The sequence below is a fragment of the Malaclemys terrapin genome, chromosome 2 (assembly GCF_027887155.1).
Source record: "Malaclemys terrapin pileata isolate rMalTer1 chromosome 2, rMalTer1.hap1, whole genome shotgun sequence".
Taxonomy (NCBI): Eukaryota; Metazoa; Chordata; order Testudines; family Emydidae; genus Malaclemys; species Malaclemys terrapin.
In genome coordinates, this window is record NC_071506.1 from 42,187,102 (window position 1) to 42,207,764 (window position 20,663).

The window sequence follows — 20,663 nt, forward strand, 5'->3', positions numbered from 1 at the left end:
GGAGGTGGGAGTAAGCGCCGTCGACAGGAAGCCGCAGAGGTTGATTTTGCCACCGTCCTCACAGCGGGGTAAGTCGGCTGCGATACGTCGAATTCAGCTACGCTATTCACGTAGCTGAATTTGCGTATCTTAAATCGACTCCCCCCTGTAGTGTAGACGTAGCCTGACATAAGTCCCAGTGCAGACAGCGCTATGTCAGCAGGAGACACTCTCCTGACGACATAGCTAACGCTGCTCATTAGGGGTGGTTTAATTATGCCGGCAGGAGAGCTCTCCTGTTGGCAAAAAGCGGCTACATGGGAGCCCTTACAGCAGCACTGCTGCAGCGATACAACTGTGCCACTGTAAGGTTCATAGTGTAGACATAGATGTTTTAGCAGATACAGTAAGGCAATAAGGCTATCAATAAGCACATCAGTGTGATGTTTCTGCTAAACTGATTAGCAGTGAAGAAGTTAATGCTGACATTTAATATTTAAGAATCCAGAGTTCATCTATTTACATGAATTGAACAGTTCATCTTTCACAGCTACATCTTAAAGCTGTCTGCAGATTCAGGAATGTAAGAACTGCCTCTCTGGATCACAAAGGTCCATCTAATTCAGAGGTTCTCAAACTGTGGCCTGCAAGCTCCATTGAGGTGGTCCGAGGATAGCTCCCTCTAAGGTGCATGCCTGGGTGGCCACACACAAGTAAATGAAGGGCCACCCAAATAAATGAGCCATGCAGGGCTGCAGTGGCCAGAGAAAGAGGCGACTTTCCCCAGCTCCAAGGCTGCATCTGCCGGGGAAAGACAGTCCTTCTTCCCAGACTCAGTTCTGTGGCAGGGGAGCGACCCCACTCCTTCCCAGCCCCAGCTCAGGGGCTACCGTGGTGGGGGAGAGAGGGAGAGGGAGAGACACACACACACACACCCCTACCTTCCTTCCCAGCCCCAGCTCAGGGTCTGCCACAGCCGGGTAAGAGAGGGCACATCCTTTGCATTAGAAAGGTAAGACTACCGATATTAACATGAGTTGTGTGCTTTTATTTGTAGAACAAAAAAATGTTGTTTATTATTGAGTTTTTTTTATATAGCGCTTTTGTCCAAAGTGCTTTACAATAGTTAGCTAATGGTACAAACAACGTTTGGAAAGATCCTTAAGTGGTCCGCCAAGACCCTCAGCAATTTTCAAGAGGTCTGTGGAAAAAAAGTTTGAGAACCACTGACCTAATCTATTATTCTGACTAAGAGTGGCAGATACCAGAGCAGACAATTATGGAATAACCTTCCCAGACCACATCCTGAAAGAAATCTTTCCTCAAACCCCTCTTCCGGCTTTCAAACAACAAAAACTTCATCAAGCTCCCCATCAGAAGCAAGCTCCCCACAGACCAGGGTACCAAGTCAAAGCAGCACCAGCCCCTCCCAGATGAAAAACCTGTAGACATCTCCACTGTTACAATGATCCCACCAACACACATTTCAAGATCCATGAGTCCTACACATGTGGTGTACTTCATCCAGTGCACTAAATACCCCCATAACAACTATATGGTGAAACAAGAATCACTACTCTCAAAAATGAACTCACAGGAAATGATAGACAAAAAACACTACCTATGGGTGAACACTTTTCACAAAGTAATCACAAACCTTCAATACACCTTCATAAGTAGAGTCTGGGAGCTTAAATCCATAACTTTGTAGGACACTTCTAAAAATCATGGATTGAATAGACACATTGGATTTATGGCTTATTACAACAATCTCTGCTAAACACCCCCACCTCTGCAGCTTCCTCTCCCTCCATGACTGGAGAGGTGTTAATGGGCCACTTCACCTTTGATGCTCTCTTGAAATGTGTTAACTTATGCAAAACAATCTGTTCTACCTTGTACTTAGCTGTGACACCAAGTACTGTACGTTCCCCAGACCTGAAGAGCTCCGCGTGAGCTTGAAATTTTCTATCTCACCAACAGAAGTTGGTCCAAAAGACATTACCTCACGCATGTGGTCTCATTTTCTACTGTCATACTATTAAGATTATTATTTTACTATTTTTCCCCTTGCCATCACTTGTAGATCATGATAGCCATCATTGTCCAATTTCAACTTTTACAGTAAAATGTCTCCCCTGTACGATATACAATCTATTTTAAGAGGACAGATACAGTTTTCACTCAAATATAACTAATAACTGACACTCTGTACCTCAAAGTAGCACCCTGGACCCCCCATATTCACCACTGTCATGTGATATGTTTTATACAAAGTATGCCTTGTGATATATCATTTAAAAAATCTTGATCTGTTGAACCTTAATATCCTGTTGGATTGTATGTATTATCATTGTACATGAAATTATGAAGTACTGCTGTATGTGTTACTGAAATACATTGTGAGGTTGGGAGACACCCAGAGCTGACTTTCAGTAGGGACAAAGGAGCAACAAACGCTGGTCAGACAGGCGTTGATCCCAGAGACTTCTCAGAGAGGACAGGCAATGAGGACTGCCTGACTGCACGTCACAGCAAGGCTCTTTTTAGCAGCTGGAAAAAAATATAAAAGAGGGACAGTGACATCATTTGGCCTCTCTTGTCCCCCATCTCAACACCTGGAAGACAAAGACTTTGAACTGGGGAGATTGGTCCCAGGCTAGGAAGGGAAACCAGCCTGTGTATTGAGAACTGTGAGCTGCCTGTAACATCTATTAGGGTGAGACAGACTGCTTGATTCAAATATTGCTTAGTCTGTAGAATTTATACTGCGTTTTTATTTTTCTTTCTAGGTAACCAACTTTGATCTCTTTTCCTGCTACTTGTAATCACTTAAAATCTATCTTTCTGTAGTTAATAAGGCTTTTTTATGTGTTACCTAAAACAGAATGGCTTTGGTTGAAGTACTTAGGGAATCTCAGCTCAGGTTAACAAGGGCTGTTGCACATCCACTACCCTTTTGTCAGTGGCAAACTAATTAATGAGCTTGCACTGTCCAGTGGAGTCCTAAGTAGTAAGAGGCTATACTTCTGGAGTGCAAGGCTGAGGTGAAGGGTGCTCGCACTGTATGATTCATGAGTGACTCAGGGAGCATTCGTGCAATTTAGTTGGGTGTGGGGCTCCACATGCTAATGGCTGAGTGATCACAGCAATTGGAGGGGTGTTGCTACCTGTCTCTGGCATAGCATTGTGTGAGACCGTCAAGGCTACAGAGTTAAGGAAGCACAGCGGTTCCACAGTTCCAGGTTGTACCCCAGGGATCCCGTTACACTAACACTATGAGAAGGGAAGAGGGGGTTTTAGAGTTGTCAGCAAAAAAGTATTAATATTCTATGTCAGTCATCAAAATCCAGTATAAATTCCTTTTTATTAAATCTGTTAGGGGAAAAGTGAGGAAATCAAAAAAATGTGAAACTAGATACAGACACAAGATTCACCACACCACAAAACGAATCATGAGACAAATCAAGAAGTCAAGAAAAGGAATTAGCTGCATTAAGTCTAAGGATGGCAGAGAGTGTGCCACAAAACCGACAGTATTCCAGATGGACAGAATACGTGAAGGAAGTTTTTGACAATCCTGAAAAATTGAAGATATAGACACTGCAAGAGGAGAAGAAAAAGCACTGCATACTACAATGTGGAAGATAGAAATAGGGATGAAGAGTATAAAGTGAGGAAAAGCCGCTTAAATGAATGGTGTTCTGTTTGAAATGCTACAGTCCCCGAATGAAGAGTCAAAAACTAACCTGGGAGGGATAGCTCAGTGGTTTGAGCATTGGCCTGCTAAACCCAGGGTTGTGAGTTCAATCCTTGAGGGGGCCACTTAGGGATCTGGGGCAAAATCAGTACTTGGTCCTGCTAGTGAAGGCAGGGGGCTGGACTTCATGACCTTTCAAGGTCCCTTCCAGTTCTAGGAGATGGGATATCTCCATTTAAAAAAAAAAAAAAAAAAAAAAAAACACCACACACCTGCTAAAACTTTTCAGATATACACACAAGGAGAACTTTCAACGGACTTCAGTCTTAATTACTCAACCAAAGATTAATAATGCTAGGATATATAAACAACAGTGAACTATAAGCCTGATAAGCCACCACTAAGTTTTGTTGAAAGTTGTCAGCACATGGATACATCAACATCTTCAGACAAAATGTAGCAGAAGTCAGTTTGGTTTCCACCCAGTTGTAGGCATAAGGGAAGCAATCTTTGCCCTGAGGATCTTATGCAATCACATGATAGAGATGCAAAGGGAAATGTATAGGTGCATTGTGGATTTTGAGAAGGCATCTGATAAAATCCAACACAAGAAAATTTACATTCCTCAGGAATAGGTTATTGACTTCCGAGATCTACAATTAATAAAAAGCCTGTATGGGGACAGAAAGTATCAAGCCAAAGAAACTATGAATTGAGTATTGCAACATCAAGAAAAGTGTGCATCCTATCTCAGCAATTATTTAATACATAATTAGAAGGTATAATGAGGGAAAGTTTATAAGACACCAAAGAGAACATACAGTTCAATGGCATATACATGAACATAAAATATGCCAGTGGCCCAGTCTTCATAACTTCGACTAGGGAAGAACTTCAGAACATTCTTGCAAGTATTGTTCACAGTAATAAGTAAGACAGAATGACAATCAACATTAGGAAGAAAAAAATATAACAAGTAAACATTTATGCATAAGATAGGCAACACTGATATCTCGACAGTCAAATGGTAGTACAAGAAGCCTAACAACATCAGACAGAAAATGTGACGAAGAAATTAAGAGAAGGATACAGCTTGGGGGGGGGGGGAAGAGGGGAATGTATTCAACAACTTCCAAGGCTGCTGAAAGTTCAAACTGCACATACACACTAAATTACTAAGTGCTCCTCTATGGATGGGAGAGCTGGACTCAAGAAGCACATAGACAACTCAGTCTTGGTGTTATAGAAGAATGTTAAAAATTAGCTGGATAACCAGAACTATGAACAATGAGGTGATGAGAAGGTTGGATTTAAAAAAAAAAAAAAAAAGAGCAGAGTTTCCTACTCTCCACTGGCAAGTAGATTATATTTTATATATATATATTTTAAAGGTCTAGAAAGGAGGAATCCTGAAAATTAAAGTCAGTGTTCAGATACACATTTTCACCTATCCAGCACACTTTAAATGGTGCAAATATGTACACACGATATGCCTTTTACACTCAACTTTATTTTACTTGTTTTCCAGTTTCATAGAACAAGTTAGAAATTTTAATCTGAACAATTTTGTTCACAATATTATCTTTCGAGACTGTTAATGACTCCATCTGTAGCCAGGAAATTTAGAAAGATCATTTACATAACCCTCTCCAACGCCATATTTGGCAAACATCATGCGACTAGTGTAGGCTTTTTGTTTATGAAACAGCATCAGTAATTTCAGCTCAGTTTTGGGAAAGTTTGCAAATTAAGACCCAGTGCTGCAAACTCTTGTGCAAGTGATCAACTTAACACATGCAAGTGCTCCCATCCTTGTTATGCATGGATCTGATCCAACTCAAATTAAAGTCAATGGAAAGAATTTCACTGCTTTTGCTGCAAGCTGGATGGCATCCCAAATGGGTATTTGCAGAACAGAAACCTTAATGTTGCTACAATATATGGCTAAGGAAAGGGAACCCATAGTCAAAACATTTGTTTTAAATCCTAAAATAAGTTTAACTTTTTGCAGCATTTTGCAGAACCATGGAAGCACTAGTGCAGGGGTTCTCAAACTGGGAGTTGGGATCCCTCAGGGGGTCGCCAGGTCATTACATGGGGGTGTCGCCAACTGTCAACCTCCACTCCAAACCCGGCTTGCCTCCAGCATTTATAATGGTGTTAAACATATTAAACAGTGTGTTTAACTTATTAGGGGAGGTCGTACTCAGAGGCTTGCAATGTGAAAAGAGTCTCCAGTAAAAAAGTTTGAGACCCACTACACTAGTTGCCATAACATTCTGAACTATAGAATAAAAAAAATTAAATCTAGATTTGCAATATCTTTACAAACGTTGCCAGACTCATTTTGTAAGCATTTATTGATCAGATTTGATTATATATCTATATATACATATACACACCAGTTTACATTATGTAACTAATTATGATGTTAATGCAACACAAATACAGTAGAACCTCAGAGTTACAAACACCAGCGTTACAAACTGACCAGTCAACCACACACCTCATTTGGAACCAGAAGTACACTATCAGGCAGTGCAGGCCACACACAAAAAAGTCAAATACTGTACAGAACAGTACAGTGTTAAATGTAAACTAAAAAATAAAGGGAAAACTTAAAAAAATGACAGGGTAAGGAAACTATTTCTGTGCTTGCTTCATTTAAATTAAGATGTTATAAGCAGCATTTTTCTTCTCCATAATAAAGTTTCAAAGCTGTATTAAGTCAATGTTCAGTTGTAAACTTTTGAAAGAACCCACCATCACGTTTTGTGCAGAGTTACAAACATTTCAGAGTTACTAACAACCTCCATTCTCAAGGTGTTCTTAACTCTGAGGTTCTACTGTATGTCTAAGTTACCCATTAATATAAGGCCTACCATAAAACCTCTCAAGTAAAAGATTTATCAAATTACATTTTCCCTCATGTACTTCAGGTCAGAAACTGACTAAATGTATTAAAGGCTTTCAGTGACTCAAAGTCATTGAAAAACAGAAGTTGGTCCCAAATGCACAAAGTAAAAGATAATACTGCTTTGTATGCTTGAAGCAAGAACAGTGTCTTTAATCTCTACAGTAACATGATAAACAAATGTTTATTAAAACAAACCTTTTCATTCCACTCTTATACATAAAAATCAGGTATCTAGAATACAAGGAAGATGCTTATTTATTTTGGCACTTCTAAACTATACACACCTACTTTCAACTAAGCTTCCTGTATGTTAAAAATAAAATACTTGACTGCCTTTAATCTTTACCTCCAAGAGAACACATTTCCCAGACACCTGAACGGACATCTAATCCATAATAATGTAATAGTAAAGGAATACTTTAATGTAAACAACTGTATTATTTAATGTAATGCAGAGAACCTTACCTTCTCTCAATGTTATGAATTGCCTACATTTTCAGACATACACTTCTGATTTTCTTTACTGGGCTTGCACTCTTTGGTGCCACGCTGTAGGAAACATGGGATTGCCAGGGAAGATTAACTCAACTCTGTGACAAAAGAATGTTGCTTACCAGTAAGCGCTCTGCCACACAACAAGTTCAAGAGTGTTTTTGTAATCATTTCATTACTCACCTGACTTGGTTCAACATAGCTGCTGTGTTGTCAAAATTCAACCATGTTTGTTGTAGCCAGATCAGATAAGAGTCATGAAATGGTTACAAAAAGAGAGAGTTGTAGCCTGGAAGGGCCCTCACTTGTAAACAGTCATAATTTGCTGAAGAAGAACTTATTTAGCCGTTTAGGCAGTTCCAAAATTCACAGTGAGAACACTAAGAAATGCAAGTTGAGACAGCATGTCTAAACCAATGAATACACAATGATTTGGGCATAATTCAGTGCACATGCCAATTTTAAGTGTACAAAAGTGTCTGGCCATTCACATAACAACTCAAGGTGCGAAACTCTATGATAATCAGAGGATACCACCACCATATCGGTCCCACAATTCCAGACATTCTCACAGATGGAAACTGGGCCCAAATGCAGTAGCAAGAATGCTAAACACACACACAATTTTAGCTTCCATTTCTGACCTGGTGGGATCAGTCTCTTTCAACCTGCAAACAGTAACAGAAAGCTGAACCAGTATAAAAAAAAATTTCTACTTTCAAAAACAGCCACAGTACAATATTTCTACAATATTGTTAGATGGCCAACATGGCTAATCTAATCATCTGCTTAACGGGGTTGGAATATTGTTGAAGCATTGTTGCAGAACACTTGCAAAGCAATGTTATGTGATACCAGGGCATTCCGTTTGCAATCACATTTACTCACTTTGTATAGATTAACCTTGTAGTGTGGACATGACTGTGGCTGTGTCTACTCCAGGGATGGGTACCAAAACCAAAAATTCTATCAGAGCTAACACTAATTAAATCAGTAAGAGCCATAACGTAAACAGGTTACCATGGCCAGTCCCATTTAAGTTAAGCCTATTGAAAGCAGAGGTAAAAACAAAGGTCTAGATACAAAAGCCCTGTCTACACCAGGGCTCCCAGCAGTTCAACTGAACAAGGTGGAAAACTCCTCCAGGGTAGGCAAGGGGTCAATAGACAGCTCCGTCATGACTTCACTGTACAGACTGCCAATGGTATCATGCCACATATTATGATTTTTCACTCTGGACCTCTGAACAGAGACCATTAAATACCACATCTTTAGTGAGTTGGCCGAGGTCCAAGTGCTGCAACCACAAAACCCCACAATCCCTACTCATGAGAACATTCAGCAACATTTAGAAGACTTAATCCAACCACTGTATTGCTCTATCTTGATCAAGAAGCTCAAAAACAGCCTATTGAGTTACTGCAAGGACTTCCAGTCCTTCACACACACCAACAGCTGCCACAACTATTCACAACAACTGAAAGAGTAGCTCTAACAACAATGCTGTCAATGCCTCTTATCTCAGCCTCCAACATAAGGGGCTTATACAGTTGTAGTTGTGACCTATCTCCTGAAAAAAATAGCTTATGGTCACGACAGTGCTCCTGGTCTAAGAGGAATAGTCTTAAAATCACTTTCACATACAGATTTCCAGCACAGGTGTACAATGAAAGTCAGTCTGTGGGAGTTCAACACTGACAGCTAATGATAGCTAGGTCGGCGATTAAAAAAACAAAACAAAACACCCCTCAATAATTTTGAACCTTCAGGACATGCACACAGCTAGCCCATCTAATCATATTAATTTCTTACTATCATCCTCATCTTCCATCCTACCGCTTATCATTCACTTGCTGTGTCCTATTTTGAAGGTCTTTAGAGCAGGACTATTTTCTTGTGTGTTTGTATACCATCAAATACATAATACAACTATACTCACACAGTTGAGACTGTCCTGCTCACTCCGTATGACACACTTGAAGAGGAGCAAAGGAAAAATGTGTCAAATTTTGTTCCCCATATTACAAAATCGGGAAGGCTAGAGGCAAGTTAACTTTCCTTTTTTTACAAAATTAGTGGTATAATACGTTGCAGTCTTCTTCTGTTCTAAGAAGTTGCTTTCTGAAAAGTTTCAAGATGTGGAGTACAGCATAAAAGTCCTGCATTTCATACTCTCATCCACTTAACGCATGCAAATAACTCACTACATTAATGGAAAGGCATGTGTATTAGGAAGAATGATGCAATTGAGGAGAGGCCTACACCTCCCACTTCCACAGAACGTACTCAAAATGCTCCATCACCAATGGCAATGAGATTCATGCTGCTGAGCACCCTCAACATCTTGACGCTAGCAATAACTTGTCTGTCAGACTATTTCTACAGTTTTAGATTGCACTCCAATTACATTTACTTCATTTTTGGTAGACGATTATAGGAAAGGGGATTTCTCTGATTTTTAGTAAAATGTCCGTCACTAGAACAGAGGTGGGCAAACTACAGCCACATCCGGCCTCAAGCCCCTCCTGCCCGGCCCCTGAGCTCCTGGCCCGGGAGACTAGCCCCCTCCCCCGTAACCTCAGTTCACTGCGCCGCTGACACAATGCTGAGCAGCGGGGCTGCAAGCTCTTGCCAGGCAGCGCAGCCTGACCCGGTGCTCTGTGCTGCGCAGTGGCATGGTTGGCTCCAGCTGGGCGGCACGGCTATAGCACTACCAGCCACCGGGGCTCCGGGCCGTGCGGTAAGGGGGCAGGGAATGGGAGGGGGAGTTGGATAGAGGGCAGGGGAGTTTGGGGTGGTGGTCAGGGTGCAGGGGTGTGGATAGGGGTCAGGGCGGTCAAAGGACAGGGAACAGGGGAATTGGATGAGGCGGCGGGCAGGCAGTCAGGAAGGAGGGGGGATTGGATGAGGCGGCGGGAGCGGTCGGGGACAGGGAGGGGTGGATGGAGCGAGGGGGCCAGCAGAGGGTAAGAAGCGGGGGGGGTCAGATAGGGGGTGAGGGCCGGGCCATGCCGGGCAGTTTGGGGAGGCACAGCCTCCCCTAACCGGCCTGCCATACAATTTCGGAAACCCGATGGGGCCCTCAGGCCAAAAAGTTTACCCACCCCTGCACTAGAGGACATTCTGAAGCAACATTTTGACAAACAATGACTTAAGAGTATTGACTAACTTTAATTGTAAGACCCTGCTAAGATCTCAAAGTTATCTGAACTGGTACAATCAAACTAGTGAAGAGGCTATATGTCAGTGGTTCTCAAACCCCCCCCCCATGGACCACTTGAAAATTGCTGATGGTCTTGGCGGACCACTTAATGATCTTTCCAAATGTTGCTTGTACCGTTAACTAACTATTGGCAAGCGCATTGGATAAAAGCACTATATAAAAAACCTTAATAAACTTCTTTTGTTATACAAATAAAAGCACACAACTCATATTTTAATATCACTAGTCTCATCTTTCTAATACAATGGATGTGCCCTTTCTCCCCCAGCCCGCAACCTGGGTCTGCAAAGGAGCGAGGGAGAGACCCCCCCACCCACAGAGGCCACAGAGCTGAGGCTGGGAAGGAGAGCTGTCTCTCCCTATCAGCTGCAGCCCTGGAGCTAGGGAAAGTTGTGTCTTTTTCTCTGGCTGCCACAGCCCTGCACATCCCAAATTCCTCCCACCCCCTCTTCTCACCTCACTGCACCCTCCCACCTACCCCCTAATCCCCCCAAGGCCACCACCTCACCTTACATGTGCATCCTCTCCAGGGTCCAGGCACCTAATTACTGGAGCCACACCTGCACAGCTCCACTAATTAGGTGTGCGGCCATCCAGGTGCACACCTTAGAGGGAACTATCCGCGGACCACCTCAATGGAGCTCGTGGACCACAGTTTGAGAACCTCTGCTATATGTGAATATTCCAGTAAACTATTTTCTAGGTCTTGCCTCAAAATTACTATATATAAAAAGGAAAACCCCAGTATTTCAAGACCACAAATTTCAGAGGTTGAATTCCATTTTTATACAATATGCAGAAGTCATGGTACATTCTACTGAATTACATGCTAGATAATGAGCCCTACAATTTTTTTTTTAAATCCATGCAAGCAACTACCTCTATAAAATGAAGTTTTATAGTGATTGCACTTCAAGAAAGGTTTTTAAAACTCAACAGATGAGTGTCTTTGTTTGTAAAGTGAAAACAAATATGCTAGAGAGAAATTATTTATTTACTCTAACACTACGGAGATTAAAGACTATCGAGACCATGCAGGAGAAAAATACTCAAAACAGTATTAACATCAGGGTGGATAAAAATAAAATAAATAAAAATATTGTTTTTATTTACATCCTTTTTTTATAAAATGCTTTTTTCCTCAAAAAGCATATCAAAAGAGTTTTAATAAAGATATAATGTATCTTTAAGATATCTCATCATGGAATAGGGATTATAAATTCTAATTCTAGAATATGAGACAATATATTTATGTAACGTTTAAGAAAAGTTTTGTAAATGAGTTCCAATAGTTCATGGATTAGGGACCCAATTTTATGGGGTTCCACAGGCTTCTGTATAGATTATTTAGGTTAATCTTTCTATCTACCCAATGGGATTCGGTGCTCAGTCTAGAAGATACCAGAGATGCTTAGTTTTGCAGTTCTCAAACTGTGGATTTGTCTCTCCAGAGGTAACATGCTTGTTAACAGCAAAAATGTTTTAAAATGAATAAAGTAAATAAATAGAGGTGAGAAATAACAGACCTCAACTCTATTGCCCCTCTGCAAATTTGTGTACACAGAGTCAATCCCTTACCTCTCTCTAAAGTTTCAAAAAGTTCAATGAATAGAAGATTGTTGGGGGCGGAATAGCGCTGGACAAGGAGAAGTCCGGAGATAAATGTGAGAAGTGAGGGACGTATGCTTGCTATGTTAAAATATTATATGTTTGATGTTGAAGAAAAAAAAATCCAGAATACTTAACGTTGTTGTTTTAGTTAAATAAAACAATTTAAATGTCTGTCTGGTGATGTTCTCCTCCTAATACAGCATGGCAAGAAAATCCTCCAAATATTAATGATTAACCTGTTGAATCGGAGATATTTATGAAGTGATTGGGAGGTGAACTATCTGCTTCAATTACCTTTGGTAAATGAAATAACCAAACAATCATTCATTTTCTGATATAGCTGTAAAACTAATCTGAAAAGTTTTCAAAATAAATCACAGTTTAAAAAATGTAGAGTGTGTACCTTCTAAAAATGAAACCTACATCTATCTGAGTTGTGAATAATATGTTTTAAGGTTATAACAACCAACAAGAATGCACTTTTATGTAGAAAACCACGATTAAATCGAGTTTTCCTGACTAGTGATTTAAATCAAATCCACCCTGATTAACTAAAAAGAGCATTACTGTGCAAAATTGCAGCCCTAATTCTGCAAGCCCCCAAATAAGCAATTCATACTCATTCAAGCAGTTCCATTTACCTCAACAGGACTGCTCATATGAATAAGAATTTGCAGGACTTGACTTGTTAGTACAGCTATTATCATGACTTATAAAAACATTACAACATTCTTCAGTGTGATAAATATATTTTTCCACACTCTACAGATATCCCTTTTCTCCTCCATCACTATTAAAGCAATTACTTGTAATATTACTTGTGCTCCAAGTAATTTAGACAACACATCATACATTTTTTAACTTCTTTAGGGGAAAAAAAAGGACAACTTTTTAAGCTTAGGTTGTTCCATTTCAAAAGTAAGTTTTGTATAACAACCTTTATTCCCTTTTCAAACAAAATAAACTCTGAAAATTTAATCGGAATTAAATTAAATTATTTAATTTACCTGTCCATACAGTCGACAACAGCGCCCTAACTGGATATCATTATTGCTTTTACAAATCATATGAAGTAATTGAAAAAAATAAGCTTAACCACTAAAATTATTCTGAAGTCAATGAAAAGATTAAAAGTATGTTGCCATGGAATGTAGTTATTTACGATACTGCTCTTTTTCTTCTAGTGGGAAATCAGGACTTCATTCTGAGTATTTTAGATTGAACAGCAGTTTACTGTATGTAAGGGAATTCTAGGGTTGACCCCAACCAGGATATGGCTACACAGCCAAAACTACACACGAGCTAGCTTGAATCCATGTAACTATGGCAATAAAGAAAGTGTATTAGAGCTACTATTGTCTTCTCAAGTCTGCAGACAACCTGAAACACCGGCTCAGATGAGTGAAGCTCTGAGCCACCTCACCAACACTAATCACACTGGTGTGTGTTAAAAGCTATATTTTAGCTTAACAACATTTTATCATTAACTATTTCACTGCTGATCATCTTAGACAGATGGGTGAGATTTTTAAAATTCCTACAGTGAGAAAAATGCAAAGGAAGGAAAGAGAACTTAGAGGAATTCAGACTAGATACAAGGCCTAAGTTTTAAACAGTGAGGGTAATTAACCACTAGAACAACTGATTGGGATTCATAGTGGATTCTCCATCACTGGCTAATTTAAATCAAGACTGGATCCCCCCCCCCCCCCCCTTTTTTTTTTTTTTTTTTTTTTTTTTTTTTAAAGAGATGCTCTAGGAATTATTTTGGGGAAATTCTATGCCTGTGTTACATAGGAGGTCATACTAGATGATCAATGGTCCCTTCTGGCCTTGGAATCTATGCTGAATGTGACAATAAGATATTGAATAATGGTAATAAATAAAAGTTTAGTTACTAGATAGAAGGCCAGGTTGCTTCCCCCCGGATCTTTGTACAAACTCCCACTGACATTAGTGCAGTGGTCCCCAAATTTTTTCAGTCACACCTCCCCTTGCCCAGTCTGCACCCCCCACCCCGGGTGCCACGATCAATTGCCAGGGCCAGGAATGGGGCCAGAGCTTGGAGCGGGAGCCGTGAGACAGGGACCAATCCAGATCTCGGGCCGTGGCCAGGAGCTGAGCCGGGGCTGGGTGGTACTCCTTCCCCGTCCTTGTGCGGGTTGACCTGGACCCCACTGCACCCCTCCTCCCGAACGTTTCTCTGTACCCTTCTTGGGAGGCACGCCCCATAGTTTGGGGACCACTGCCTTCGTGAGAGATCGACTGTTAATCAAGGAGGTATGTAACCCTAATTTATATCCCAGCCCATAGCTCAATTAAAAATGGAATTCAGTCCTCTTTACAGAATGAACACTCCTGTCATCAATGCATATTAGAAAAAAAAAATCTTAGCTTCTCAATTCTGAATGACACAAGGGAGGAAACTAATCCAATTTTCTCCTCATGCCAAGCCTCTACATCTCAGTTTTGATTTAGAATTTAAGTGGCTCTATCTACCTAGCTTTGTTTGCAACACTAACCTCTTAAACCCTTTGTGGGTTTAAGAAGAGTAAGGTAAGTCGACAGGGTGTAGACCCCACGGTAACTTGACCTAAGGTACGTCGACTCAAGCTACAACTTCAGCCCAAGCCCAGAAGTTTATACAGCAGTGAAATAGCCCCGCAGCCCAAGCCGCTCGAGTCGACTGGCACAGACCAGCCGCAGGGTTGATGCAATTAGTGATTCATATTCAGCACACCGTGGACTGCCGGATTCAGTATAAATGCCATTTAGAGCCAGTAACTGTAATACTCAAAACAAACTCCTGGAAACATACAGTTTTTAATTAGTCGACCCAGAGTACAGGAAGCCATTGAAGTGGGCAGTCATAACGGAAATAAGATTCTCATTTTGCACTCAACTCCTTAACCACTCTTCAATTAAAAATTAACTCTAAAAATATAATTAAAATTATAGTTTAAATTCAAAACTAAAGATGCTACTTTCTCATATTGTTGTGTCCACGCACTGTAGATCATCTGTAGCAACACCACATACTTATGAGACCCATGAAAAATAATGTTCAAAGAAATACACATCTCACAGAATCATAGGACTGAAAGGGAACCCGAGAGATCATCTAGTCGACTCCAGTCCCCTGCACTCACGGCAGGATTGAGTACTATCTAGACCATTCCTGACAGGTGTTTGTAAAATTCTCCAATGATGGAGATTCTAAGAGCAGGTTGGACAACCTCCCTAGGCAATTTATCCCATTACTTAACTACCCTGACAGGAAGTTTTTCCTAATGTCCAACCTAAACTGCCTTTGCTACAATTTAAGACCATTGCTTCTGGTCCTAGCCTCGGAGGTTAAGAAGAACAATTTTTCTCTGTCCTCCTTGTAACAAGCTTTTATATACTTGAAAACTGTTATGTCCCCTCTCAGTATTCTCTTCTCCAGACTAAACAAACCTAGTTTTTTCAATCATCCCTCACAAGTCATGTTTTCTAGACCTTTAATCATTTTTGTTGCTCTCCTCTGGACTCTCTCCAATTTGTCCACATCTTTCCTGAAATGTGACACCCAGAACTGGACACAATACTCCAGTTGAGGCCTAATCAGTGTGGACTAGAGCGGAAGAATTACTTCTCCTGTCTTGCTTACAACACTCCTGCTATTACATCCCAGAATGATGATTGCTTTTTTTTTTTTTTTTTTGGCAAAAGTGTTACACTGTTGACTCATTTAGCTTGTGAACCCCAGATCCCTTTCCACAGTACTCCATCCTAGGCAGTCATTTCCCATTTTGTGTGTGCACGTTTGTTCCTTCCTAAGTGGAGTGTTTTGCATTTGTCCTTATTGAATTTCATCCTATTTACTTCAAAGCATTTCTCCAGTTTGTTCAAATCATTTTGAAGTTTAATCCTAGCCTACAAAGCACTTGCAACCCCTTTCAGCTTGGTATTGTCCACAAACGTTAAGTGTACACTCTATGCCATTATAAATCATAGATGAAGATATGGAACCGAACCAGACCCAAAACTGATCCCTGCAGGACCCCACTGGATATGCCCTTCCAGCTTGACTGTGAACCACTGATGATTACTCTCTGGGAATGGTTTTCCAACCAGTTATGCACCTACCTTTTAGTAGCTCCACCTAGGCTGCATTTCCCTAGTTTGTTTATGAGAAGATCATGCAAAACACTATCAAAAGCCTTAAAGTCAAGATATACCACATCAACTGCTGCCCCCCATCCAAAACGCTTGTTAAGCCTATCAAAGAAAGCTATTGTGTTGGTTTGACATGATTTGTTCTTGACAAATCCATGCTGACTGTTACTTATCACGTTATCTTCTAGATGTTCGCAAATTGATTGCACAATATTTGCCCCTTTCCAATCCTCTGGAACCATTCTGGTCTTCCATGACTTTTCAAAGATAATCATTAATGGCTCAGATATCTTCTCAGTCAGCTCCTTGACTATTCTAGGATGTATTTCATCAGGACTTGGTGATTTTAAGACATCTAACTTGTCTAAGGCTATGTCTACACTAGCACTTTTGTCAGTAAAGCTTTATTCACACCCCGAGCGACATAAGTTACACTGACAGATGTGCTGGCATGGATAGCACCATGTCAGTGGGAGACACTCTCCCGCTGCTATAGCTGCTGCTGCTCGTCGGGGGTGGTTAAATTATGCCAACAGGAGAACTACATACACAGGAGATCTTACCTTGCATTGGTACAGCAGTGCCACTGTAAGGTCTCTGGTGTAGACACAGCCTATGTAATTTTTAACTTGTTCTTTCCCTATATTAGCCACTGATCCTACCAAATTTTCATTGGCATTCACTATGTTAGATTCACTACTAACCTTTCTGGTGAAAACTGAAACAAAACGGTAATTTAGCACTTCTGCCATTTCCACATTTTCGGTTATCATTTTTCCCTTCATCTCTGAAGTCCATCACTAACAATAACCAATTAAACTGCACAAATCTTGAAGTTGAGCAAGTATTTGAGTTTCTTATTTGGGAAAAGGGAGGAAGTAGTTAAAAATTTGTTTATCAGTTTAATCTTAGTCTCACTTCCCTAGTTGTGTTAATTCATCGTTTTAATTTAAAATGTTAGATGCTTTACAAACTCAAATAACTTATTTGGCAGTATTAGACCTCAGTCTCTAGAGTAACCAAACAAATTTAATGAATATGAAGTCTTATGATGCTTCTAGACCATTATGGTCAATTTAGTCAATGTATTAAAGGAATCCTTAATCCATAGTTCCAGGTATGTGCAGTAGCTTTGCTTACTAAAAATACTTATGAAGTCAAGGATTAAAATCAGTAGCTGGGCAGCAGCCATATTTCTAAATAAAGTGGGACATTTTAGACTAAAAAAGTAGCCAAGTAGTACTTACTAGGAGTGCAATTCATTGTTCCCGAACATAGAAAAATATCATTAAGTATTCACAAAACCAAAAGAGAAAAAAGCAACTGAAAGTAATATTCTCTCTTTTGCCTTATTTTAAAGGTATAATGATTAAGTCTTTTTTCTTGAATTGCTTTCAGAATAACGCAGTGGTTCTCAAACTTTTTTTACCTGTGACTCCTTTCACACAGCAAGCCTCCGAGTGCAACCCCCCCCTTATAAATTAAAAACATGTTTTTATATATTTAATACAATTATAAATGTTGGAGGCAAAGCAGGGTTTGGGGTGGAGGCTGACAGCTCGCGACCCCCCATGTAATAGCCTTGTGACCCCTTGAGGGGCCCCAACCCCCAGTTTGAGAACCCTTGGAATAACACATCACATTTAAAATTAGACTGTTTCAAAAGATCAAATATATACTTCAATATACAAGTTACAGAAATGCTATCAAATTTAGTCATGTTGACAAACTGAAGATTCAGGCAGTTTTACAAATTTTTTTTTAGTAATCATATCGAACTGTTTCAAACCTCTTTAAATTTAACCATTTATTCATAGATTTAGAGGTAAGTAGCTGCCCTGGATGAACTAAAAAGACAAGGTGGGTGAAAATGTCTTTTCTAGAACCAACTTCTGTTGATGAAAGGGACAAGTTTTCAAGCTACACATAGCTCTTTTTTCAGGTCTGGGAAAATACAACTAAATACAAGGTGGAACTTAGTTTAGCATAGCAGTCAACACACACTTTAAGGCCAGGGCTACACAACAGACCTACCGACCTATATCCACACCACTGAGCGACGTAATTAAAATGGCCTAATTCCCTGTGTAGACACCACTATGTTGATGGGAGAGTTTCTCACGCCAGCATAGCTACCACCTCTCAGGGAGGTGGATTAAACTACATGAACGGTAGAAGTTCTCCCATCGGCGTAAGAGCATCTTCACTAATGTGCTGCACCTGCACTGCTGTAGCACTGGCTGTGAAGACAAACCCTAAGATGTTTCCCAGACCTGAAGAAGAGTTGTGTAGCTCAAAAGCTTGTCTCTTTCATCAACAGAAGTTGGTCCAATAAGAGATATTACCTCATCCACCCTGTCTCTAAAATCTATGGGACCAACATGGCTACAACAACAACTTTAAACAGATCACATTTATGCAAAGTCCTCAAATTAAGCAGTGCTGCCCAGATGATTCAGGGGGCCTGGGGCAAAGCAATTTTGGGGGCCCCTTCCATAAAAAAAAGTTGCAATATTATAGAATACTATATTCTCGTGGTGGCCCCTGCAGGGCCCAGGGCAAATTGCCCCACTTACTCCCCCCCACCCCTGGGTAGCCCTGAAATTAAGTAGTGATAAATATTTGATTACTTATCTTCCATTTGCTATGTTTATTCAAATGTCTTCATGGAAACCCACAGGAGATGAGAGTAACAATAAATGACGTACCAATTAAGGATTGTGTTTAACGGAAACTTCATACTGATTTGACCAGCCAACATCTATCTGTTCTTTTTAAAAACTTCATATATACAATGTGGCCAGGAACTGAATGCTGGTGTAAATCCTATATACTATTGCATTTGTCTAGAAATCCTTGTATTTATATAATGCTTAGGCAATATGACACACAGGCAGATCCCCACACTCACATGGAGACCCACTGAATTCAAGGGTATTCCACATTTGCACAGGGGTCTGTCCACACACACCAGGCTGCAGGCTGGTCTGTATAGGCACTGTATATCAATAGATATATATGCAGCTCCAAAGAAATACCTCTTCTGGCAACTGGCATTTACTGAGCTACAGAACATATATTTGCTTCAAGGGATAAGTTACAACATGCATCATGAATTTTTACACACTATATACTTAAGCACTCTCTCTTTTTAAAGAGTTAGCAGGGTAGTTTAAAAGAGACACAATCCCTACATGATTGTCACAACCCCGAAAAAAAAAAACCCAACCAAGATTACACAAATGTAATCATTTCTTTCAAGAAAACAATCTGTCCTGCAAAATACTGTGCACAAACCCCAAATAAATCCCTAAACCCAAATATTTATTTCCACACAGCTACCCAGGATTTGGGGGTTTTAGTTTGAATATGGGGGTGATTTATAAGTGAAGTGAAACAACAAATTCAGACAACTAAAGACTATGGGCCCAACCCTGTTCCCATTTAAGCGAGTGAGAGGTTTACCTGCGGCTGCCGCAACCACAGGGTCCTTTCGAAGTGACAATAAATACAGGGGAGCTCGCTCGCCCCCCTTCAGTCACAATCCACTCCCGATACTGTCAAGTTACAGGGAGTCTCCCCCTCCTGCAGCCCAACACTCGCATCCCCGCAGCGCGGAACCCCCGGGCCAGGCGGCCAGGGGGCTCCAGGCACTCGGTACACCCTCTCCGGGGAGGCAGGACTGGAGTCCCGCCCGCTGGCATTGCCTGCAGCGGAGCTAGGGGTGAGTAACCACCGGCCCGGGATGGGCACGGAGCACCTACAACTCCCAGCGCTGTCGCGCCCGAGCCCCCCCATTGCCGCCCCGCACGGGGCTAGGGCTGGGGCCAGCGCCAGCACCTTGCCCTGCGGAAATGCGGGGGAAACGCGTCCCCACCGACCTCCCCCAGGAGCAAACTCCCGCGGGCGAAGTTTGTCGGTCGAGATCCCGCACCCGAGGACGGGGTCGCGCCCTGCCCACCCCCACAGGGGCAGTTCCCGAGCCAGCCCAGCGACACGGGCTCCCAACATGGCCGCGGAGCAGCGGCCGGAGCCCAGGCAGCGAGAGCCCGCAGGGAAAGTTTGCCCGCCGCCGCCCGCCTGGCTCCTGCCACAGCCGAGCCTGCCGGTGCCTCGAGGACCGCGCTACTTACTCCGGGGGAGCCGGCCCGGCGCGCGCAGCTCTCTCCGCTCGGGCCCCAGCTGCGCTCGCTCCTGCTAACTGCCAGCCGCGTCCCACAGCCGCCCAGCCGCGCTCACACATAACCGTCCCTGGCCGCAGCTGCGGGAGGACGGGCTCCAGGGGCCCCGCCCCAGCCCTTGGGATCTAGGGGGAGGGGCCGCCGCCGCCATCGCCATCTTGGGAGAGGAGGGGAAGGGCTTCGCGGCGCTTGGTTGGGTGTGGGGACGAAGAAGCTCAGGAGCTTCCCCTCGGGCTCTGAGCTGTGGGGAATGGGCGAAAGAGTCAACCCCCTCTTCCCACACTCACTGGAGAGTCTCCACCTCCTCACAGACCTGCCTCCCCCCCTCCCACTGGAGAGTCCTCCCTAGAGCCCTGCCCCTTCACTCTCTGGAGACTCGCCACTCGCCCCACAGACCTGCCT

At 41.9% G+C, this 20,663-nt stretch overlaps 1 protein-coding gene across 1 annotated transcript in view; it reads right to left on the reverse strand.

Annotated features, from left to right (window-relative positions):
• PLEKHF2 (pleckstrin homology and FYVE domain containing 2) overlaps positions 1-20,452 on the reverse strand; it is a 34,666-nt gene extending 14,214 nt beyond the window's left edge. The window contains exon 1 of the mRNA XM_054020383.1: positions 20,214-20,452. The gene's annotated coding sequence lies outside the window, so the exon portion shown is untranslated. The remainder of the gene's footprint in view (positions 1-20,213) is intronic.
• Between the last annotated feature and the right edge of the window lie 211 nt (positions 20,453-20,663).